The sequence below is a fragment of the Saccopteryx leptura genome, chromosome 1 (genome assembly GCF_036850995.1).
Source record: "Saccopteryx leptura isolate mSacLep1 chromosome 1, mSacLep1_pri_phased_curated, whole genome shotgun sequence".
Lineage (NCBI taxonomy): Eukaryota > Metazoa > Chordata > Mammalia > Chiroptera > Emballonuridae > Saccopteryx > Saccopteryx leptura.
The window spans coordinates 352,721,061-352,747,076 of record NC_089503.1 but is presented as its reverse complement, the minus strand read 5'-3'; the positions used below and the strand labels follow the sequence as shown (position 1 = coordinate 352,747,076).

The window sequence follows — 26,016 nt, the reverse complement described above, 5'->3', positions numbered from 1 at the left end:
TAGACCATATATTCTTCCATCTCAATTGTTTGAAATTTGCTTCACCCCTTTAAATGCTCTATCTCCAGCCATAATTTTAAATTTGCTTCACCCCTTTAAATGCTCTATCTCCAGCCATAATTTTAAATGAAAACCAAACTTTACTTCCTTCCTTATTGTTTTCCTGAACTATGTAATTCTGTTTTTAATGTTTGCAGGTTTATGCCTTTTCCTGAAACTGATAGTAAGTTTAAATGGAGACATGTTTCTACATTTATATTCTATTTTATCCTTAATAAAGTGATTGTTTATAGTTATTCACTTAGAAATATAATCCTCAGATTAAGTTGCACACTGTTGGAAGTTTCTCTATTTTCTTAGATTTGTGGAACTTATTAAAAAAAAAGAAAAGAAATAATAAATCTATTTCAGTAGGGAGAAAAGATATATACAAAAGTACTATTGAGGATAATTGAGTTTTAAAAAGGGCAATTTTTTTTCTGTCTTCTAATTTGTTTTACATCAATCAGTAGGTACCTCTTCATTAATGATAGGAAATTATTTGTTCTATTTCTTATATGATTATAGCTTACCTCTTTGTTCTTAGAATTCTGTTTCTTTGACTTCTTTTAGTAATTTGACAATTAATTCTTTAGACTATAAAAAGGAAACTATAATATTACTAGCACTAGAAATATTTAGTATGCATTTGAATAAAAGGAAAAAGTCAGTTATCCATAGAAGAAATTATAGTGTAAATCACAATAATTGCCATTAAATTTAAGAAAGAAATAAACATCAATAATATCAACAATAATTGTGAAAAACAATGCTAATTTTGGGAGAACTGACTGAGACATGAATAATTAAAAAAGAAGGAGCTGAAAATTTAATTGGTATAATTCCCCAAAACTCTACATTAGATTTCAGGGGCTTCAGAGAGAATAGTTTCTTTGGGAAACCATTAGCTAGTTTAGAGATTAAAGAACCTTTGGGGAACTGTGAGGTAAATTAATAATCATCATCAGAGACCTTGTACTTTTCATTGAGTAGAATCATTAGAATACTGATTGGGAATGCTCAAACTCAATCCGGATGTTTGGAATTGAAACTACAGAAGAAATTGTTTGTGGCCATATGACCAGTAAACTGTCAGACTTACTAATAGCCAGAAGAATCCTTACCTCTAATTTAACGATTAGTGTTTAGTTTATAAAATATGATTGTATCTTAGAAAGTGTCTTGACAGAATTAACATTTTATGATGGATATAGGTAAATAATTTTATTTTAGTAGTGTTTATATTATAAAAGTGAGAAGCCAGCTCAGTTTTTGAGTACGAGGCACTGGTTAAGTACATGTAACCATAAAAATTCTGTATTTTTATATTTATGACATAAACATGTTTGTGATAATTGAGAGAATCTCCACGTGCCAGAAATAAAATGAGAAAACCAGATCCCTACGTATGGGAAGTGATACTTCAGTAGCACCTCTGGTTGCATCAAAACTTGTGATGTCTGGGGACCTGGGACTTTAGTGGCAGTGGTGCCCGTGGAAGAGGGAGATACTTGGAACTGATGTTTTTGGATAAGTCCAGGACTCTCACAGTGCTTTAACATTTCCATAAACTGGTATTCTCAGGTCAAGACATGGCAGAGGTAGGCTAGTCTCATGAAGGACCTTCGCCTGTTACATCCTGTGTATTTTACTTGGTGTAGATTCATTTGCTGTGATCATGAACCACTAAGGACACTGTATTGTACTTAATATAGGTAAAAGTTAATTCCCAAACTTAAGGATGTTGGGATCTAAAACAAGATTTGCATTGACTTTTTGTTAGCTTTCTATTCAAATTCTCCTAAGCTTCAGTTTCCTCATCTGTAATATGGGGATAATAATAGCATTTAAACTTTCAAGACAGAGACCTTGTCTAGCTCCTTCTTCTTTTAACTTTAATGCCTAGTATATTCAGTGTATACAATCTTCACTAGCAGAAAGAAATTATGAACGGGTGCAGGCAGGGATCAGTAAAACTAGTAAAAAACAAAACAAAAGAAACAAACAACCCCACCCAGAATAAAGTCCTCTGTATAACTCTCCTTTCAAGACCTAAAGGAAAATGAAAACCAGTGACGAGATCCATGTGGCCTGGGTTCAGTCAGTCCGATCTCTCAGAAGAAATGCACCGAACCTGAACTTGGGCTTATGCCATAACCTTTCACAAATACTGTATTCTACTACTTGTTGCAAAGTTTAAGAATGTTGATTTCCCTAAGAGGATATAAGATTTACACACATATAGACTGAGAGACAATATATGTATCCCCTTCCTCCCAGGGTCTGCCATTCATTCCTAAGGGGCAGTGCAGTACTACAATCAGGGTGGCTCACCAAGCAGATAGAGCAGTCAGTACAGAGAGGTGTGTTGTTGCCACCTGGACAATCTTCAGTCTGTAGCCCCACAGAGATCAGGTGCTTTATTTATATCCCTTCAAGAGTTTACAGTACAATCTATTTTTTTTTAATTTTTAAAATTTTTATTTTTTTTAAGTGAGAGGTGGGGAGGCAGAGAGACAGACTCCTACGTGTACCCTACCAGGATCCACCCAGCAAGCCCCCTATGGGGTGATGCTTTGCCCATCTGGAGCCTTTGCTCTGTTGCTCAGCAACCAAACCATTCTAGCACCTGAGGCAGAGGCCTTGGATTCATCCTCAGTGCCTGGGGCCAACTTGCTTCAACCTAGCCATGGCTACAGGGGAGGAAGAGAGAGAAAAGGAAGAGGGAGAGGGGTGGAGAAGCAGATGGGTGCTTCTCCTGTGTTCCCTGACCAAGAATAGAACCCAGAATATCCACATGCCAGGCCCACATTTTACCACTGAGCCAACTGGCCAGGGCAAGAGTTTATAGACATTGTTTTTAGTTAAAATAACTCAGTATATTTGTCTATGTGGATGTGTACCTTGTTTCTCTATAATATGATTGTAAGCAGCAGAGAAAATTACATAGATAAGTCAGCTATAGAGGAGTAGAGATGTTTTTCTACTTTTGAAAGTACTTGGGGAGAATTGGGAAATAATATATACACTACCATACAGTAGTTTGGTGCTCTTTCCTTAATATGCTGATATTGTATTATTACTTCCAAGTACACTTATAAGAGATTTGTGATTTGAAATAAAACTCTTTTTTTTGCATTAATTACCAGGACTATGAAGAAATAAAACTAATTTCTAAAGTTTTGTAGTTGATTAATATTTTAGCATTAACATTATTGGCACTTGATTGTAATTTGTTTTATCTGTACTTTCTGGCTATCATAGTAGTACTGAAATTTAATTTGAAAATAATAGTTTGGTGAAGTAGAAGCCTTAGGAATATAGTTTTTCGGACATGTCAGTCTTGGTAGATACTCTATGATTATCTCTATAAATGGTTGATTTTTTTGTAATGCTACCCATTCTGGTCCCCTCTCAGATTTGCTTTGAAACACATGAATATGCTTTAGGTAGTGTAAGGTACATGCATATACATTTTTCTTTTACTATTTACAATGTTCTCTATGTTAAAAATCCAAAAAAGTAGTGATTGCCTGCCGAAAATATGATTAAAAAGTTTCATGCACCTGTTTATTTTAGAGAAAAGACTAAGTACAGTAGAGGAAAATAAAATCTTTTTTTTATAAAAATATGTTAACAGTATGCATCCCATTTAAAAGGAAGGTACAGCTCTTAACAGTCTGAATATGTTGTACCATTCACTTATAGTAGGAAAATAATCCTAGAGCCAAATATATATATATATATAATATATATATATATGTATATATATTATTTATATATACCTCTGCTAGAAAAATATAGAAATAAGAAGAGAGAGTCTACCTTTAAAAGTTTATGTAATGAAGAATATATAATATGTACAAAGATAATCTAATTTCAAGTATTTCTTCAGGAAGAAACAAAACAGTCTTTTGTTCACAAATCAAGGATATAATAAGAAACTCATTCAATTGATTTTAAAAGTACTGAACAAAAGCAGAAGAATTATTTTATAAGAAATTATCCTATGGGCTAATAGCCATTCTGTTGTCATGAAAATCCTTTATTTAGCCCTCTCCACAAATAAGCTCACCACAGGATAAAGGACACTAGTTAGTGTGATTTGGGGGATACGTAAACAGACGGAATGGCTGGGAGCATAGTGTCATCTGGCAGAGAGCTTATTTCCTGAACCCTGTGGATCTGGTTAAGACCCAACAGAGATTCCAATATGCTTCTCCTCAGTAAATGCTACCAGTCTCCACACCAGCGGGCCCACTGAGGCTTGTATAAGGTATTTCATCCAAGCACTCCTTTGCATAGCTGCCCAGTGCCTGCAATGACCTGAGCCAGTCATGCAAAGAGACTTTCTTATGCTTACACCAATATTTTCTTTCAGTTTTCATTTTCTGCTGCTCCTAACCGACGGGTTGCTACTGTTGTGATGGTGGAGGCCGCGCTTCACCATCTTCTTAGTTAAGATCTTGAATTTGTTTGAAAGCAAAGCTGCACATCCCCAGGCTGGACTTCTTTACAAGGTTGCTGTCATGTGTGCACCTGGGATACCTGTGTCCTCAGGAGGGTGGGAAGAAGTGAGGTCTGATGCCGAAGAGGAAACCATCTATGCCCGACAAGCAGGTTCTGGTAAGCAACAGACAAGGAGTTTGGGCGTGAGACTCCCACTTCAGTATTCTTTGTAGTTGGACACGAATCTGTATTTAGCACTCCTGCTGCATCTATGTTTCCAGTGCAAATATTGCCATTCTGTGTGTGTCAGGTGTGCAGTGATTTTACCCCATTTTCTCAACAGAGCAAACTTGCCAGTTACCAACTTTATCTGTCGTCTTTTTCTCTGAGAGATATTATTAGATTTACTATATAGCCTTAAAGAGTATAAAGTGATTAATCATACTTATGATTTATTTTCTTGTGTAGTAGCCAAGTTACAAAAGGTTTTAAGATTAGAATGTTTGTGTTCTCTGAAAATAAGGAAAAACAATAGCAAGTTGCTTAATTGTGCATGAGTTTTGTTTATAGTCAATATAATATATGTTTTGCTTCCTCATGCTGATACTAAGAATGAGAAATAAATGACACATCAAAATTATCATTACTGGGAGTGGAAAGTTTGTGTTACTTTTTGAAAACAATGGAGTTTGGGTTCTGGTGAAAGAGCTGAAACCTGTCCAGAAACAGGCCTTGACCTAGACCACATACCTCAAGGTCAAATGGGAAATGGGAAGTGAGCTGCACATTGCAGTGCGTGTTAGATTTCACCTGTCCTCTCCCGTGGGAAAGCAGTCTGCTGGCCATGGACAGGCTGTGCTGTGAAAGGAGAGCTGGGAAATACATTACCCTGGAGGGACACATACGGCTCAGAGTGGACAGAGAGCTAGGGATGGCTTAACTAAGTCAATACTGTTAATATAACCTTATGAGTTCGTAGGTAAAAATGGAAGGATTGTTTTCCTACTTATAATATGTGGGCATTGACCTCACTGAATGGTACTTGTTACTTATGCATAAGACCTCAGAGATTATGGTACCCAGAAATAAATGATAGGGTCTTTTAAAATAAGTTTAACATTATCCTCTTCTGCTATTGATTCTCTGTTTTGATTCTGTAATTATGAAATCTGTGTGTAACATTTCAGAGATCTTCCTTGATTTATCTAGTGTCTTCTGTTAGAAATACAATTTGATAACATTTGACAAATTGACTCTTACAGAGGCACTGCAAGTAACTCAAGATAATTACACCAAATTCACATAATTTCGGAAGAAGAAATGAGGGCTAGGTATTAGGTTAATAATATTCAAAATGATTTTATAATTTGAAATAAGTCCCATTCCAGGTGATAAATGAGAAAAAAAAAGATATATAAAAAAAGAAATATCTCCAAACTTAGGCACAATATTATTGACACTAAAATGCTTTAATTTAGTTGTCTTAGCATACATAGACTTACAAGATCCATAAACGCTTAAATCTCTATTAAATTACATGGTCCCATTTCAGCGAAATGGGCAACTTGGTGGTTGGAAGTGTGACTCATTTCACCATTTCTTTTCACTGTACTTCTTTGGCCAGTGGTTGTGTCTCTAGTCCATGACATCTGTATTTCTTCTTTATGACATTTGTAGTTCTTCTTTATGACAGAGTAAGAGAAAATTAATTTCAGCAGAGCATAAAACTCAGCCCTGTAACTGACCTGGAGAGGTCTCGCTGGCTCCAGATGTGCACAATTGAGTTAGAAGATGGTAGACTCCTTCTGACTCATTCTGGTTTTCACAGTCTTCACTGGCACTTTAACAAAAACTGGCACTTTGAGGTAATCCACCAAAACAATTACAGTAACTTCTCCTTACCGTTGTGTAGTGAAAAGTTCACACATGGGCTTTCAAGTCAAAGTTAAGTCCAAATCCCATCTCTACTATTTATAAACCATGTGACCTTGAGTGAGTTAATAATCTTTTCTGAGCCTCATCTGTAGTATGTAACAAGTAATACTGATTTTGCCATATGCTTGTGAGAAATAAAAAATTAAATTAAATTAACACAGCACATCATTTGGCACATAACAGTGATCCAATTCATGTTTATTTCCCTATTTCCCAGCACAATTTGGCCAGTTTTAACTCAAGACAGTTAAAGGCATTCTTGAAAGTTTGGGGAAAATAAAAAAGTAAAGATTCTAAATAGAGAGTAAAAACATGTTCTCTTAAGAGGGGAAAATGACTCAGTTTGAGGCTGATATTTTGCAAAGTGCATCTGGTGATGGTGAGATGATCCACGTTTCAGTATTTTTTTCTTATCAGATAATTATTTTCCACTAGTACATATGATTTAAGTAAACACAGTGCATTTAGTTTAAATAAATTAAAGGTGGTTCTTCATTCTTTCTCTAATATCATTTGATCATTTCATTTTCTAAAGCAAACTAAAAGCAGTTTGCCTCTGCTTCTCAATAATATTCCCTCATGAATTAGAGAAGTCTATCATTGTTCATTGTTGTTTCTGGAAACTGAGTTATATACCATGGTAAAAATGAAATTGGGGAAGTGACACAATTTAAAACCAACTAATTTTGATATTTTTGTTGCAGTCGTTCTGGGTAATACATGATATGGGGTGAATAAAGTAAATGTACTGATTTAATGAGAGGGTAATTATTCTATTTCTCAGTGAAAAAATTTATGAGACTATAAATTGTGACTACAGTCATTAAAGACTCACGTCTTATAAAACACTGGAAATCTGAGCCCCCCTCCGAGTCCAAGGTGAAACCTATGTGGGGCTGTCCTCTGGCCCCTGGAGATGAGCTGCTAAGAGCACGAGGCTGCTGTCCTGAAGCAGCACTTCTGCCCTTGTTCCCAGCACTCACTCCTGTACTCCTGGTTCATACTTCCTAGTGCCAGTCGTCACTGGACTGAGTAAGATCTCTCAGATAGGGAAACTGCGCAAGAACAGATCTGTTACACGCGGCTTGGCAGGATCGTTGCCAGTGATTGGTAATGGGACCACCTCATTTTAGGTGAGTTTTCTGTGGTCCACAAGCCGGCAGGGGTCTCCTTGACTTTTTCATCTTAGCCCACGAATATCTCAGTTCGTTGTCACTCCGGGGATAGGAAGAGGAGCTCTTCAAGCATTTGCCTGAGTCTTCTCTCCTCTGCTGGCTTTAAGGGACCACAGTGTTTTTTGTCTTTGCTGGAAAGTAGCATCTTCTGTGCCTTATTTTAGGAAATGGTTAATTATGGACCTCCCAGAGCTTTGGTGTTTGCTACAGTGGGAACCTCTTTCACATTGCCTCAAGCACTATAGATTACTGTGGTAATCAATGAGAATCTGTACACTGCAGAGATCTGTTTTGATGACAGCAGCACTTACGGCCTTGTTTAGTGTCACTGTTGTATAATGTTGGACACTGCAGGCTTTTTCTGGGTTTGATTTAGAATGCAAGGACTACAGGGATTTTTAAAATTTTTCTTTTGTGTTTTGGTGGATTTTTAATAGTGTTCTGGATTTGCTGCCACTGCTAACTAGAATTTAGAGATTTGATGCCAATAGCATTTATTTAACCACTCCGATGCTGCTGTTATGTTTGCTGGTATCTGCAGTTTATACTACTTCATACTTTTCTCTCAGGAACAGGTAAACTAAGCCATAATATTAATCTTGTATATAACTGTAAAATTCATGCAATATATTGTTTAAATATCCAAAGAGTAAGATAATAAAATGTTTCAATGGATTCTGTCATAGAGGATGAGGAATATTTTACTTTGAACATGGAAATTACATAAATATATTATTGTTTTAGAACACAGTGCTGATCATCTTAGTGGCATTATATTATTTTCATGTTTCATGTTTTAAATGACTATCTGAAATGTACATTAAATTGTCTACAATTTAGTATTTAATTCTTACCTTGATATGTGTATATTACACAATTAGTTTAAAAGCACATATTTTCCTCTTATGATTGATCAAAGAAAGTTGTTTTCCCTGTTTACTGATTTCACTAAATTAGAAGCTACAGAGGTTCATCGGCTTGAAAATATAAAGATATCAGTTTCTATATAGATTGTTATTTTGCAGTGTTAAGACAAGGGCTACAAGGCCTGGTTTCTCCTGGTTGACAGCTATGTTAGAGCACAACACGGAAAAGGCTGTGGTTTTGTATGATGCTGAGCTTTGGACTAAAGGGAAAATTGTTGAGATAAAGGGAGTCCCGAGCCCAGACAGAAAGGGGGAAAGGGAGACGCAGTCGTTTGGGTCTGAGTTGGGTGTGTGACCTTGGGCAACAACAGAAACTAACCTGTCTGGCTCTTGTTTTCATTCTGCTGGTTTGAAAAAAGACTCTAATGTTATTCTCTGTGGGGATGGCATGATTTTTCTCAGGTGCTCAAGATCATCTGATGATCACTCCTGTGTAGAAAAAGACACCACTACTCAGTTTTTTGAAAGTGCGCAGGTTTCTTAATAAATAGGAGCAATAGAAGTCTTTTAGGATTTTTTTTTTCATTTGCAGTGTTTTAACAGTGAGCTATTTTTCTTTTTTTTGAGGGAAATTGTGGCTCTTTTAAATTAAACTAGCAAATCTCTTGGCTCCTTTGTAACTATTTTGACAAATAGGCATTGACCAAGTTTGAGGTGTTTTGAGGGCACCTGCTGTGGGACTGGACTCCTTGGGAGGGGAAAGGGGCATCACGGGTTATGCTGCAGCCAGATTAGGGCCTGAGTGTGAGCAGCTGGAGCTCTGCAGCCTGCCAGGGCCAGGGGCTCTCCTGCCTGCCCCCTTGCTCCCTCCCCGGTACAGCCTGCTGCTGAGGGCAGCTGCAGAAGGCGCCTGCCTGCTCTTCTCAGCAAATGACTTTCAAGAGGTCCTGTTTCTGTTGAGGGCAAGCTTAAAATCCCAAAGATCAGAGGCAATAAGAAAAGCAGCAGCCAGCAACCTCTCACTTGCAAACGTCTGAATCAGAATATTGCTTATCCAATGCTAGTTAGCATTCATGCGTCTAGACTAATTAAATATGTTCTTTGGGAGAAGAGAAGGATTCTATTGTAAGTTGAGCCATGTGCTTTCAGAGTGGCTGATCATTGCGAGTTGATAAGGATGATAAATCTTGCGTTCATGGTCATACCGAACACATTGGGTCTGTTCATTGCTGGACACTCATCATTATGAGAGAAAGGCTGAGGCCATGGTGGCTCATGCTCCTGTTCAAATGCACATGAGAGATGAAAGAAAAATAATGCTTGATTTCTCTGTCTAGCTCTAAGGAACCAGTCTGTTTATTAGTAGTCTTGATACATATAGGTATGAGGCCAATAAGTTTATTAGTAAACTGATTCTCCATCATATTAAAGATCGTCTGCTCAAGTCTCTTCAAACTTTCTGATTTTAAGTAGTGCTGTTAGTTATTAATGCGTGGTTAGAAAGCTCTTTAAGAGAAGGAGATATTTTCCTTTTCAAGTATTGCTTGAGTCTATTCCTGAGAAGAGTTCTGTTAGAGAAATGATGAAGTTCATTTGAAAAACAAAGAAAAAATTAATCCTGGTGAACAGCAAGTATATATTTCTCCAGGTAGTTCAGAGGCACCTTTAATAAAAGAAATACTTTTTGTTTTAAAGCCAGAAAGATTAGGAATACGCATGTCAAAATATAAAGGAGAAAAATCAATGAAAGAATTAGTGATTACCTTATAATAATATTAATAATTAACAAGACTTTTATAATGCTTATTTTCATGCCTGTAAATTGTAGGTTAATTAATGGGTTTAGATTTTCAGATAACCTGCTTCAAGTAAGCCAATTTTTATCTTTAAGAAGGTAATTAATCATAATCATTTATTGAGTTGGTCAATTCTTTGCAGAAATAAAACCTGAAATTTTGCATGTATAGTTAATTTAAATCCATTGTTTTAAAGAAGGTTTTATATAAGTTGTATGAGTTTTAAGGTTCCGGAGATAAATTCTTATTTTGGTAAACTGTAAATATTGAACAAATTCAAAGCCAACTTAAGGAAAAAGGCCATATTGATTTTAATAAACTTGTCTTCACAAGCATGTTTCTAACTGTATAACATCTGTTCAATATTTTAGATTTATTTATAGTCTTTAAGATTTTTTTTTTTTTTGTAACAAGAAGCTGATAGCCTTGTGATGTTTTTTGTTGTTGTTTTGTTTCTCTTTAGAGAATGCTTAGCCCTTGATTCTTGGCAGGTCAAAATTGGAACAATTTTTTTTATCCACTTTGAAATTTTATTTTTACTTCAGTATCATGTTGTCTAATACTTTATTTAAATTAATATAAAGTTTGTTATTATTTTTCTATATTTTTATTTTTAGTAAATGTGTTTGAAATTGTGTAAGGCATTCATCAGGGAAGGAATATTTTCCCATCTGGATATAATGAATACTCCTGCATATTGATATTAAAGGTTTTTAAAATTCTTATTAATTAAACTCTTGATAGTTCACAAAAGCACTTTCTGAGGTGAATTCCCATGACTCCTGCATGCAATCACAAATCTCATTTTCTCTGACTATGGTTTCTTGATTTCCTAAGTGTCGAGCTTAAATAGGGGTCTTAACAAAAGCATACTGCTGAGGCTGGGGACCTGCAAGAAAAGAGAATTCTGGGAGCTAGAGATAAAGCCCCAGGTAATATAGCAATGTCCCAGTCTGAGTCACTCCTGTCTCTCCTTCATCCAGGCTCTCGAACAATTTGTGATTTGCTTGTAATTTTGAGAGGCATCATGGGACCTTCAAGGAAATAAAGGAAGCAGTGGGCTCGCCACAGGAAAACACTTATGCATACAAAATTTTATGCACCATATTAAAGGGGTCATATAAGCCAGGCTCTAACCATGCCTTAAAGATTACAAAAACAAATTAGTTGACATTCAGAGGTAGAAAAAGTCTTGCCTGCATGAAGGTCAGTTATCTTTCTCCTATGAATAATGAATCAGCCCAAGACCTACTTTGAAATGCTCTTGCTTAAAAACAACAACAACAACAAACAAACTTAATTACCATTTGATATTTTCATGAGCTGTGTTATTCCACACAATAGTGAAAAAAGTCCACCCCAAACTTAACTCTCCAAAATAATAAATAAATGATTAAATATACTGATGTAAGTAAATGGGTTAAAGATGACTGAAAATTCAAATACAACATAGAACACTTTCATTTAGATCAGTGGTAGTCAACCTGGTCCCTACCGCCCTCTAGCAGGCATTCCAGCTTTCATGGTGGGCGGTAGCGGAGCAACCAAAGTATAAATAAAAAGATAGATTTAACTATAGTAAGTTGTTTTATAAAGATTTATTCTGCCAAACTTAGCGAAAATTCAACATAAAGTACTTGGTAAGTAATTATTATTATATGCTGTAACTCTGCTTTATCAATTTTATAAAGTAAAGTTACTTCCCTACTTTATAAATCACCATTACTGTAGAACCAGTGAGCGGTTTGAAAATTTTACCACTAACAGAGATACAAAAGTGGGCGGCAGGTATAAAAAGGTTGACTACCCCTGATTTAGATGGATAGGAAACTGAATTTTATATGGACTGAAATTATTTCATTTGTATCTGAAGGGCTACCTAGGACTTGTTTCTGTTCAGAATGCTTTGGCAAATTAGCTATTTCTTTCTCTGGGACAGTAGGCTCCTTTGACAAATATGTTGTGATTTCCTGACTTTATATATAAGTCTGTTCCAGAACAGACATTTAGTTACAGAGGTTTTTATATTAGATTTGTTTTAGTCTATGAGATTTTACCATCCTCAGAACTATTCAATAAAGAGTTAAAAGTGATGGAAAAAATGAGCACAAAAATTAAGAGCCCTCAAAATATCTATTTAATGTGAAAGACTCTTTAGAATATTAGTTGTGAAGTCCATGGTTTACAATGAAGAGAAGGTTCTGTTTCTGGAAGTTTTGCTTGAAGTTGTCCCTTTTGGATTTGCTATACAGAATATTTGGACATGCTACTACTTAATATCTTAGTCTCCACATTTTCCCCGGCTGGTTTTACAAAGCTAAATTGCAGTGGGTACAGTTTCCATGCCCGTGGACTAACTACACATCTGGATATTTGGTCTGGTATTGCAATATTAATTACATTGAACAAAGAGTGTAGTAGGCCCAAAGAATCTAGTATGTGTGTGGATGTGTGTGTGTGTGTGTGTGTGTGTGTGTGTGTGTGATTCTTGTCAACCAAACTATCTGTGCATCACTCTGGCAAACAAATAAAATTATAGAAATTCTTGATAAGTGAAATGATAAAGATGTCTTCTTTTAATGTCATCTCATTCAACAGTAAATAAAGCAAAATAACCAGACTAAAATAATGCAGTATCTCATTTGAAAAATTGATATTTAGCCATTACAGTAGAGTTGTAGCAATTATTTTATCCAACTTCCTTAAATATATATTTCAAACATGAATAATAAGCACTTTTTTTTTTTTTAGTGAGAGGAGGGGAGGCAAAGACAGACTCCCACATGCATGCTGACCGGGATCCACCGGTCAAACTCTCCAGGGGCCTATGCTCTGCCTCTTTGGGGCCTTTGCTCCATTGAAACCAGAGCCATTTTTTTTAGTGCCAGAGGCAGAGGCCATGGAGTCATCCTCAGTGCCCAGGGCCAACTCGTTCCAATCAAGCCATGGCTGCAGGAGGGGAAGAGAAGAGAGATAGAGATAAAGAGATAGAAATATATATATATATATATATATATATATATATATATATATATATACACACACACACAGAGAGAGAGAGAGAGAGAGAGAGAAGTGAGAGGGGTAAGGATGGAGAAGAGTTGGCTGCTTCTCCTCTGTGCACTGGTTGAGAACTGAACCCAGGACTTCCATATTCCATGACGTTCTACCACTGAGCCAAATGGCCAGGGCCAATAATAAGCATTTTATACCAAAAAGTAAATGCTATTGATAGATAGGAAAAAAATGAGGTTGAGTTTAGGAAATGCTGTTGATTGACTTCTACTTTTTAAAATGGAGATAAGCCTTTAATTTGATTTCAAGGAAAATAAATAGGGCTTTATATTTCAAGAAAGGTTAAGGTAAACTATGACTTTTTCTTAATGTTGCAACTATTATAATCACTGCTATAATTTGAGATTTTTTGTGGGTCCATTTGTTTCTCCAGTTCATTCTTGCTGTGGTCAATAAGACATTTTAGCTAAAATTTGGGTTGGTTTATATGGAAATCATGTGTAATATATGATCTTATGTTGTTAAGATTATTGAAATTATTCTGTCAATCTTAAATGTACTCATTTATTGGGAGAAATTATTTTACACTATTTACTGCCTTTGTGAGTGACATCACTTTGTATCATAATTAGAAAAGTTTGTTATGGATTTATAAAATTTTCATTAAAGAATAGGAAAATTATTCTTCTTAACATTATTAAAATAACATTTAATTAAATATTTTTCACAATTGTTCAAAGGATAATCTCAAATTTCAGTTTTAATGTCATTGAAAATTTTAGGTGTCAGTGCTAACAAAATTTAGTTTCAATTTTTTTCACCAAATATCTGTTAATTTCACAATTTAATTCATTTACATAATCCACTAGAAATGATAGTTTTGTTCACTTTGTTTACCCTTACTTAAGAGACATTAATTTTGGTTAAGTATCTTTAGAAAACAATTCTGCCACCATCTGTGTAGAACATTATGCAAAGAGTAATTATTTCCCATTTTTTGTACTATGTTCACAAAATACCAAGAAATGGAGCATTCAAAGGTAGAAAATAAGAATTAATATATATAGCACATTGAATCTTTAATTTTAATAAACCATAAATCTAAAGTAGTATTTGAAAAACAGTTATTGCATATTTTGGGTTTTTGTGGTTTTTTTTTTTTTTTTTTTGCATTGATGAGTAATGATTTAATTTTGGAATTATAAAAATTTAGCATCAAATTCCTCATTCTAGGCCCTGGCCGGTTGGCTCAGTGGTGGAGCATCACCCTGGCATGCAGGAGTCCCGGGTTCGATTCCTGGCCGGGGCACACAGAAGAGGCACCCATCTGCTTCTCCATCCCTCCCCTCTCCTTCCTCTCTGTCTCTTTCTTCCCCTCCCACAGCCAAGGCTCCATTGGAGCTAGGTTGGCCCAGGTGCTGAGGATGGTTCTGTGGCCTCTGCCTCAGGCGCTGGAATGGCTCTGGTTGCAACGGAGTGATGCCCCAGATGGGCAGAGCATCGCCCCCTGATGGGTGTGCTGGGTGCATCCTGGTCGGGTGCATGCGGGAGTCTGTCTGCCTGCCTCCCTGTTTCCAACTTCAGAAAAATACAAAAAAAAAAAAAAAAATCCCTCATTCTAGATAGCTGGATTTTCTAAAATGCCTAATATTTGCCACCCAGCTTATTTTTTTAATTTATTTACTTTTTTAGATTTTATTTATTCATTTTTATTAGAGAGAGAGGGGGGAGAGAGAGAGAGAGAGGGATAGATAGAGAGAGAACAGGGGGAGGAGCAGAAAGCATCAACTCCCATATGTGCCTTGACCAGGCAAGCCCAGGGTTTTGAACCGGCGACCTCAGCGTTCCAGGTCGATGCTTTATCCACTGCGCCACCATAGGTGAGGCCACCACCCAGCTTATTGTTATTGATTTCATTTACATTATTTTAATTAAACTCTTCCCCATCAGAATTGTACATTACTCTTTGTTTTAAACCAGGAATTCTGTAAAAGGCATATCATCCTACTCTCATAAAAATTTGTTTCATAAGGTAATATTTTATTATTTATACATAATGGCTATTGTTTTAACATCAGTTATTATGTTGCTTATTACTACAGTTAAGAGCTGCTCACAGTCTCACGGTGTTAAGGGAAGATAGGCCTTTAATCTATGTGTTTGATTTGTTTTGCTTTTAATTGCCCTGTGCCCTCTCTTGTGAATTCTAATTGCTGTCAGTGCGCTTGTCTGGACTAGCCCCTTGCTTTTTAACAATGTGCATCTTCATTGGTCCTATGGGGTCGAATAAAAGACAAACTCTAATATTTTGTGACTATAAAATTATTAATAAAAGCCTACTGGGTGTTTTGAAGGAATAAATTTTAGGAGCTCAGATTTGTGATCATCAGATTTTGCTTTCTGTTCTTTGGCAAGATTCACAGATAGTCTAAGATAATTTGCTTTTCACTGAATTCTGTTGATTGAGCTATGGATTAACACCTGGACATTGATTGCATTTTAAGTTGTTTTTCATCATATCAAAGATATTTTAAGATTGATAAATGGACAAATCTATATTTTGATGAAAACGGTTATAACAAATATATTAAGTAATGTTTTGTATATAAATAATTAATTTTATTTTAATTCTCATTTTAAAATCTCCCTTAACACCAGAAGTGACTTAAGCTAGCTAACGAACATAAAGATATAGCTATTTGAAATAAGTTTAAACATGTAAAAAGGATTGATGAGTAAGAGTAAGGATAGAAAATTTGGTTGCAGCTTTAACCATAAATATTCTAACCAACGCACTTTGATTAGAGTTCCATTAGTTACAGAATTTATAGCTCCCATAATATACAGATAATACATCTGTTTAAATACACACTAATTTTTCCTGATATTGTCACCAGAAAGGAATTTCCTCTGTGTAGTTTCACAGAGAAGAGAGTCAGCTGTAGCAGCGTGACCCACATGTGAGTTAACATCTGTGTCCCCCTGGTCCATATAGTGATATGTAAAAGGACCTGTGTGGGAGCCGAGAGGGAAGAGGGAATGCGTGGAAATGCAGTACAAGTACAGGTACATGGTTGTCTGTTGCTCTAATTCAGAATTAGATTTTATAATATCTTAATAGATTTACTGCATATCCCTCACGGAGATCTCTGTAGATATTATTGTTTTAAGTTAAATATTTCAAAAATAATAAGGTACATTATGCCATATATAATATATATATGCATATATATATTATACACACACACACACACACACACACTCTGTAGTAAGCTTGGGAGTAATTGGGGAGGTGTGGATTTAATGAGTCAGACACACTGGGTATTGAATTGCCTTGTGTTTCTGAGTAGAAGACAATCCGGTAATTAAGAGAGCACCTAGGACCAAGCCAAGGAACCGTGCTGATTATTTTAAGTCTAAGTCAGTGAGATTTTCTGATTTTTTTAAAGTAAGAGGTTTTGTTAGGAAAATTTGACATGAAGATATTTGAAGATATTTTGAAATTATTATAATGGAAAGATCACTTTCCAAACCTTAAATATTTGTGAATTCTGGAAGAGAAATCTTTTTTTGTCAGTAAGTTAATCTTTGGCCAATCTTAACTTAGTTCGCTTTATAAAAAGAAGGGCATATGTTATCTATTTGCATTTGTATGTATTACTTTTTCATTGTATGTATTACTTCTCCATTGCCTTTTGTGACTTCTCTTACTTGAATAATCTTCTATCATGTGGAGCTGGAACAGCTTGACTTCTTCTGCACTGCGGCAGAGGTTTAGACCAATGACCTTGCAGTGTTTTGCAACCTAGTTTCTTCTGACTCTAATTTTTAAGGTTCATGAATATGGATACTTAGCATTTTTCTCAAGAACAACGTGGAGGCATAACATCTCCAAATTTCTATGCCTAGTGTTATCCCACTGCCAGTCAAAGAATTTTCAATTAAAAAAAAAGTCCTTTAATAGGTCTATAAATTATTTGTTTGCATAGCCAAAATAAAAACAAAGACAAATAGAAAACAAAACAAAAAAGAGGAGAAAAAACATTTATAGTAATTTGCTTGAAAGGAGTTCTGGTTTTAAAGCATCTGTTTATATTACCAAATATGTTTGCTATAATAAATTTGTTTTCTACTATTTTATAGTTTAATCATATATTTTTAAATTATAAGCAGTATCCATCCCTCATAAATACTTCCATTTTATTTTATATACCCTTAAATTCATTTTTATCATTATTTGACTATTATTATCTCTATCACCAAAAGCACAATAATGTATCAATCTCTGTATTTTTCATTTTCATATCTTTGGCTATAGAGGCAGGTAGGAATTCATTTGGCATTCAGAGTTATTATTTTAGATTAATATTATTTTGCTAGCATTGCCTGGGTGTGAAGTCTGGATAAAACCCAACATTTTCTTTTATCAAAGATATTTACATCTAGAATGCTCTCTTATAATATGTGCTGTGAAATTGCCCAGCAGTACAATATCTTACACCTGTGGTTAACATCCAGTCCCCAAACAATGAAAACAAATAAACCCCGATTTTTTCCACAGGGTTTCCTGGCTGGTTATTCCGAGGCTTTGCATGTGACAACCTGTTCTCCCACGTGAATGGAATACTCAGTGTCAATGTGGAAGCCTGGTCAGTTGGAAAGTTGCAGTAAAATATTTCCCTCCTGTGTGCAGCACTTCCCAAATTCTGATTTATGAAGTCATTGTGTTAAAGAAAGAAAAAAGTTTCCCTAAGATTGTTCATTTTGTAATTTGCTATTCAGGGTACTTTACTATTCTGTATTTATACTCTTAAGGAAGAAAATTTTCAGTGATTAGTCTTCAAACCATGTTTATACATGAAATTTATTCCTCTCCAAACTATTATTTGTGGAAATCTTTTTGCTCTATCAATCACCTTACACTTTTCTTTAGATACTTTTTATTAACATTTAATACAGATAATAAGTACAGTTTGGTCTAGATTTCCTGAAGACCGTGAATACCCTTACTTTATTATTCTAAGGCACAAAGGTGTGTGTGTGTGTGTGTGTGTGTGTGTGTGTGTGTGTGTGTGTGTGTGTGTGTGTGTGTGTATGTGTGTGTGGTTTTTGTTGTTGTTTAAAATTTTCAGAAATTTTCATTTATTAACCACTTCTGAGTCCTGGAGCATGAGTTTAATGCAGAGGTGAAGAATAAAGAGCTCATTGGGCAACATGGTGTTTTGGGAGTGTTTCTGAATCCGAAAGCCCCATGTAGTCTCAAAAATTTAAATTATATAACTTTCAGAACTAGGAAAAATTAAATTGATGACTAACATTTACCGTCTCAAATCGTGTTTTATTTTTCAATGTCTTTTAGCCTAAAGTCAAGTCACAAAATTTTCTGTGCTTTCCAAAATCCCCATTATCCTGGGTGACCCTATTCCATGTTTAAACTTGTAGTTGTTACTTTGAAAACCATCAATCTTCTTAGTATTTAGATTATTTTGTTAGGAATATAAACTAAAAACAAAATTTGAGGAAGTTAGGATGTTTATAACCCATTAGAATATAAATATTAAAATTTGTCTCATAACTAATGTTTATACTAAGTAGTTTTTAAGATATAATACAAACTGGTTGTAAGGAAACATTTTCAGGGGTATCCTGAGTCATCAGAAAAAAATACATATAAAGGGATAAAATAGCCAATTTGGTTTCTGATTTGGAGAAGTTTAGTCAGAAGTATTTAGTTTATACACGACATGTATTTTGCTCTCCCACATAAAATATATAAGGAAGAAATAGCAAAATGCTTATTTTTAGATTAAGAATACATTGTGCAAGCTGATAAAATTAGTTACAGTCCATGTATATTTGGTTAGGAGTTAATCTGTATATATTTTATTGTATAGATTGTTTGAATAAAAGTAACCATATTCTTAACCCTTAGACTTGCATTGCCTTTGTGAAAATTAACAGGAAGATTTCTGTTACTGTTTCTATGTATGTTACTTTTTCTCATCATTTAACAATTGGAATTTTAAAAATATTTATTCTGAATATTTGAGCATTTTGATTCTAATGGACCAATAAGTAATTTTTATAAACAGTGATTTTAAGATTTTTTCAAGCCAATTTAGATCATGCATATTTTGCAAAAATTAATGATTTCACCTGTATTAGTTATGATAGCAGATCTCTTAACACTATGATTTTATATTTGTAATCTCAATTATGTAATTGTACAGTAAAATACATTTCTAAAGTTCTTTACAGTTTATAAATCTGGCATGTGTCATTTAATACTCATAATATTTTTGTAAGCAAGGCATTATCCTCATTTTGTGGAGGAGCATAAGGTTTATAGAAGTAAAGTGCTGTTATCAAGATTAGGATTACAGTCACAAATCTCCAGTTTCTACTATGATGCTCTTTTTTCACAATAGCAGGACTTTATGTGTTATAAGAAAGAACATAGAATAATGTTAATAGAAAAATTAAATAAGATAGAACAATGTTAATAGAGATATTACAGTGTGATTCTCTGATTATTCAAGTTTTCAAATAAGTAAACTATGTAACAGATAAAGTATCTTTTAATATTTTTCATGGCATTATAATTGACAAATGCTTATCAATATTATTATTAGAAATACTCTCTAAAAATATTTTTATACTCTAAAGATAACATGCATTTTTATTGTGCTTTACATAGTTAATAAAGCAGTTTCATGTACATTATCTCATCCTACTCTTGAAAGAACAATGTAATGCTATAGAAGTTATTATCTCCAAAGCTGAGACCTTATCTTAATGACTGAGCTCAGAGCTCAGCCAGAAATATTGATTCCGAGAACCGTATAACTGCTTGGTAGAATTCTGAGGTGGTAGTGGTGGCATTCTAAAAATTAGTTCTCAACTTCACCAAACAGTACATATCACCAGAAAATTACCACCTCTCCTATATTAATGAAAGTCTCCTTTTATAGATCAGCTACTTAGCAGTCTTTCCTATGCCTCCAAATTATAAAACAGATGATGACATCACAGGACCTAAAGAAAATATTTAATCTCTCTCTAGAGATAGTTCAAGTCTGGAGGTTCTATTAAGCATAAATAATTTCTGAATACAAACCTCTTTGGTACCTCACTAACTTAATAAATTATAGTTGATGATTTTATTTGAACCATCAAATTTATATACCAAAGAGAGAAAGCAATATTGTTGATTCTATGATAAAAGCAAAGCAAGCACACCATGAACAAAGCGGAATTTTGAAAGTGAAATTTCTAACATGCATTTTGGTACTTCTACTTTTGTGAATCCCTAAGGACTAGAGATAATGTAATTCATCCAAGGAATGACACTTTGTGTGTGTGTGTGCTAGACCCAAACCAGAAATTGGATTTTAAGTCATTTAGAATTATTGAAGAGGTTCTTGCTAAGGACCAATGGTTGAAGATGTCTCTAGGCTTCTAGGCCTTGCACTCAAGGGACACAAATCTCTGTTACTTAATAACAGATGATTTGGCATCAAGTTGTAGAGTGAACATTGACATGGGTTTTGAATGAAGTCACCATGAAATATTTAAGGCCCAATTATTTTTCCTATACTAGGAACTTTTATGGTTATTCATTCATGTGTTTGCATTAGTATGCATAGTAGTATTTATAGGGTTTAGTAATTCACAGGTTATATTATTAATTATTAAAGTTAACAATTATATCTTCTCATTTTATTTTGTTGCCTAGAAAGTAAGTCCTATTAAATAGTATTGTTTCTTATTCCTGACTGCTAATTTAACTTAGGTGAAATTAAGCCTTCTAGGACTTTGCTACAAAGTGCATTATTGCTGATGTAGTCCAAAATTAGCTCCACTGTTGTATATAATTTAGGGGTGGGAGAGGACATACCTTTTGTAGACATAAAATTATCTAAAATAGAATTCTGATATATGAGGAAAATATACTTCAAAATGATATTTTCAGAAGTTGAGATTTTATCTCAGTTTTTAGAGTTTGGATTTTAATTCCTTTCTATGAAAAGAATATCCTTGAATATCAAAATGAGTTAAAATGTATAAATGTTTTTATTACAGTGTAACCAAAGCAATATTTATTAACTTGTGTGTGCTGACTGTGGTACCTGGTATTTTAATTAGTCTCAAATTAAAACCCCATTCTTAGAATTGAGTTGGTTTTTGTTTATACACCACATAAAACATTTAATAAGGATATATTTTCCCCAGTATTTTATTATTATTAATTATTATTATTAGTTTTTGGATTTTTCCAAAGTGAGAAGCGTGGGGGAATCAGACAGACTTCCTCATGTGCCCGACAGGGATCTACCCAGCATGCCTGCCAGAGGCCACTGCAACCAGAGCTGTTCTAGAGCCTGAGGAGGAGGCCATGGAGCCATCCTCAGCACTCGGGCCAACTTTGCTCCTATGAAGCCTTGGCTGCAGGAGGGAAAGAGAGAGATAGAGAGAAAGGAGAGGAGGAAGGGTGGAGAAGCAGATGGTCACTTCTCCTGTGTGCCCTGGCCAGGAATCAAACCCAGGACTTCCACATGCCAGGCCAGTGCTCTACTTCTAAGCCAACTAGACTTAATTAAATGATAAGCAGGGAGGTGGGGAGGCAGATAGACAGGCTCCCACATGTGCCCTTACCAGAATCCACCTGGCAAGGCCATTACAGGGTGATGCTCTACCCATCAGGGCAGCTGCTCTGTGGCTCAGCAACAGAGCTATTTCAGTGCCTGAGGCAAGGCCATGGAGCAATCCTCAGATTGTGGGGCCAACTTGTTAGAACCATTTGACCTATGGCAGCAGGACAAGGATAGAGAGAGAAAAAGAAGGAGAAGAGTGGGAAGCAGATAGTTGCTTCTCCTGTGTGCCCTAACCGGGAATTGAACCCAGGACTTCCACACGTGGGGCTGATGAGCTACGGCTGAGCCAACTGGCCAGGGCCATTTTGCCCAGTATTTTAATTTTTTCTGTGTACTGTGCTATAATAAAGTAAATTAATATTTATTTTATTTTATTTAGTGTCAACACACATCCTGCTGTGGAGGCTAAACAAAAATAAAAGAGGAAGACTTATAAAGAGGTGTAGGAAATTTCTTGGAAAAATGATTTTTCAAATTTTTGGTTCATGAATTTTATATATGTTTTGAATAACAATAATCTGTATTAAATAAGAAAATTTATCTTTTTGAGTTGACAAATAGTACACTTATGTATTTGGAATTGTGGAGCATTACTATGAGTCAATCTTGTATTCAATTAGGGTTCCATCTTTAACCACCATTCATTATTAATCATCATAAAAAATATGCTGTGTATTTCTACTAGAGATGAAGAATTTTAGATTTTCTATTACTGCAAGGGTTTAGGGTAGATAAACTTTCTTTAATACCTGCACAATATATGAACATTCTACTTAGTTAAATGTAACAGTCATAAATATTGTTGAGTAGATATATAGTGTATGAAATTATTTATGGTTTTCTCCTTACAGATTTCATGGACTCATAATATACTCAATTATACATCTGTGCTATTTAGAATATATTTTTGTTCAATCTATTTTGATTGGTCTTATTGGAATCTGTTGTGCCTTGACATTAGATATCATGAGGTATGGAATTTGAAATCATAAAGATGCATGTTTATGCATTGTTACATACACCAATCATAATGATCTGAGTTTAGGAACAGCTAGTTCTATTCATAACATGCTCATGTATCATTTAACCGGTTTATTTGTGAAATGAAAGCTCTGTGCTTCCACATTGTTTAATCTCTTTTTTTTACAAGGGATAAGATAAAGATCTATTTTTAAAGTCTTCACAAAAAAATAATGCTTAAAATTATAATGCTTCATTGAATTGGCTATTTATGAACTTGAATTATTTAAGTAGGCTCAAAAAATGATAATAGAGTTGCTCCTTTGTAGTTATATTGAACATTAGAACCAAAATACGTTTTTATTAATTCTATAAGCAAATACTATGAATTTATTATATTGTAGCCATGCCACTTGAAATCAATGTCTTTAATCACATATTAGAAAAATAATCAAGGAAATTTTTTTATATTAATGAAATTCTAGAGTCTGAATATTTTAGGAGGGCGTTTTGTTGAATGTTGCTAATTTCATTAATAAGAGAGAGTTGTGACTTTAAAGACAAATTAGAGTACTTAAAAAGTCAATATCTTCAAAATTTAGTAATTACATGGAAAGAAGAAACATATAGTTTAAAACTACCTATTTATATTTTTGAATTTTATTTTGTCTTTAAACAAAAATATTATATTTTAATGGGTGATAATGGAAATTAATAATAAGAAAACTTTAGCATCTGTTCAGAATGTGAAGGAAGTATAATGATATGTTAAAATATATAAAATATAATTGTATGTTAAAATATTGAATGTATTTTTAAATTGAATAGCAATTTTTAGTAGCTAGCTACAATACTATGTATGACCAAAATTGGGAGAAAATTTATTTTTAGCTGCTAAATCTGTAGCATCCATATTACCACTGCCAAGATAAGTTAAGAATTATTTCTGGCTCCACACTGAATCACCTAGCAAACTATATCTGTCCCATCTCAAACCAATTGTCCTACAAGGTATTTAGATGATAGAATAACATTGCTTGAAAGCGGTGTTCTCATAGTAAAGTGTGCTTGGTATCATCACCAAAAAGTATTAGAGCCTGACGTGTGGTGGTGCAGTGGATAAAGTGTCAACCTGGAAACACTGAGGTTGCCGGTTCAAAACCCTGGCTTGCCTGGTCAAGGCACATATGGGAGTTGATGCTTCCTGTTCCTCCCCTTCTCTCTAGCTCTCTCTCTCTATCTCCCCTCTCCTCTCTAAAATAAATAAATAAATAAATAAATAAATAAATAAATAAATAAATTTTAAAAAAGTATTAGAAACATCATCTTTTGATTATTTACATATAAGCAAACATTCAGGAGATATGTTTATCTAGATTTACTTAGGACAAATTGAATGAAACACCGGGTCGAACCACTATGAGAAAGTAGGCCATAAGCCAGAGAAGGATCCCCAGGTGTACAGGTTTTAAGATCTACCAGGGGTCCCCAAACTTTTTACACAGGGGGCCAGTTCACTGTCCCTCAGACCGTTGAAGGGCCGCCACATACTGTGCTCCTCTCACTGACCACCAATGAAAGAGGTGCCCCTTCCGGGAAGTGCGGTGGTGGGGGGGGGGGCGGATAAATGGCCTCAGGGGGCCAAATGCGGCCCGCACACAGTAGTTTGGGGATGCCTGATTCTAAGGTTATTGAAGCATACAACAAACTTTGTTTTCTTGAAGTTTTTTAAAAAGTGTAGATTTTCATCATTTTTTAACCTCAAAGACTTCTCGAAGAAGCTTTCAAATTAATTACTAATTTTATCTAAGTGGTTTTTTCACAGTATTTCAGAATGAATCAGTACTTAAGAACTCATCAGATCTTATTAGTACGTAATTGAAATTTTAGGGAGAAAGCTTTATGAATTGCAGTCATCTTTTAAATGATATTTGTAGTTAATTTTAATATTATTATTATAAATTCATTTTTCCAAGAGAAAAAGGTGTTGAGTACACACCAACTTGAAAATAAACATATGACTTTTAAAAACAATTAAAATAAAGGAGAAAAAAGACACTTTTACAAATTTTCTTATATTTCATTAACAGATGTGATCCAAGAGAAGATTAAAAATCTATAATTATAGACACCAAGTCGTATATATGTTTAAAGTATATGATTTTGAGAGGATATAAATTCCATGTGGAGTAAATTTTAATAGAATATAGTTTCTGCTAATTCAATTTTTAATATTCATTCCATTGTAGAATATATTACTTTTATCTAAATGACTTATTTAAAGAACATATTCCTATTTATTGTAGTATGTATAACATTCTCCATCAACCTTTCTAAGATATTATTTAGAAAGAAAGGGAAGCAGTCACTAAGAAATTAAAGTGTATGGATTTTTTTATACCTGTGTATTTGAAATGCTTATTTTCTATTACATTTCTTTCTTAGTGCCTATCTCTGCCATGACTGTCATCTACATAAAAAGATTATTTTACTTAGACCTTCCTGGATATCAGCCAAACGTATTTCCCCAATAGTCCGCTAAATCTCTCATTAGCTAGCGTGCTTTACACACTCTTAATATTTTCTCTTTCAAGATCCACAGGGAGGAAAAATTTTAACTGACATCATCTGATTTATAAAGTGTAAAAGGTCATTTTTTTCACATGAATTGTCCACTCTGTCCTTTCTTTCTATGCAAATACTGAAAGCACTGGTGTTTTCCATTCCTTTTTCTTTTCTTTTTTTTTTTCTCTTATACTTTCTTTAACATTATGCTTTTAAGCCAAAAAACCCCCCAAAACTTAAAGTTTTATAAGTTCATGTTTACAAAGTTAAAATTGTAAAAGTCTTTTTTACGGGTTAAGTAAAGTTGAATACTCTGTCATTTGTATGTACTCTTTTGCTAAAAGTTATTCTTGATATTTCATCACTCCACACCATGTCCTGAGAGTATTTGTCCTGTTTTTCAGCTGATGGGGGAAGAGGATAGAGGCCAGAGAATAATTTTGAAAGACATGATACAGTTCAGAAGAGGAAAAAAGAAAACACTAAATATAAATACCTATCTCAATTCAATGAATAAGGTCTAAGCCAGCATCACTAGATGGCAGGTTGTGCCTTGGTGTGC

General features: G+C 34.4%; 1 protein-coding gene across 38 annotated transcripts in view; it reads left to right on the top strand.

Annotated features, from left to right (window-relative positions):
• RIMS1 (regulating synaptic membrane exocytosis 1) overlaps nt 1–26,016 on the top strand; it is a 469,012-nt gene that overhangs the window by 277,345 nt on the left and 165,651 nt on the right. The window contains exon 1 of one of the 38 annotated variants that reach the window (XM_066359069.1): nt 7,459–7,556. The exons of the other annotated variants lie outside the window; for them this stretch is intronic. The gene's annotated coding sequence lies outside the window, so the exon portion shown is untranslated. Of the gene's footprint in view, nt 1–7,458; nt 7,557–26,016 lie in introns of those variants that run through there. 38 annotated transcript variants of the gene reach the window in all.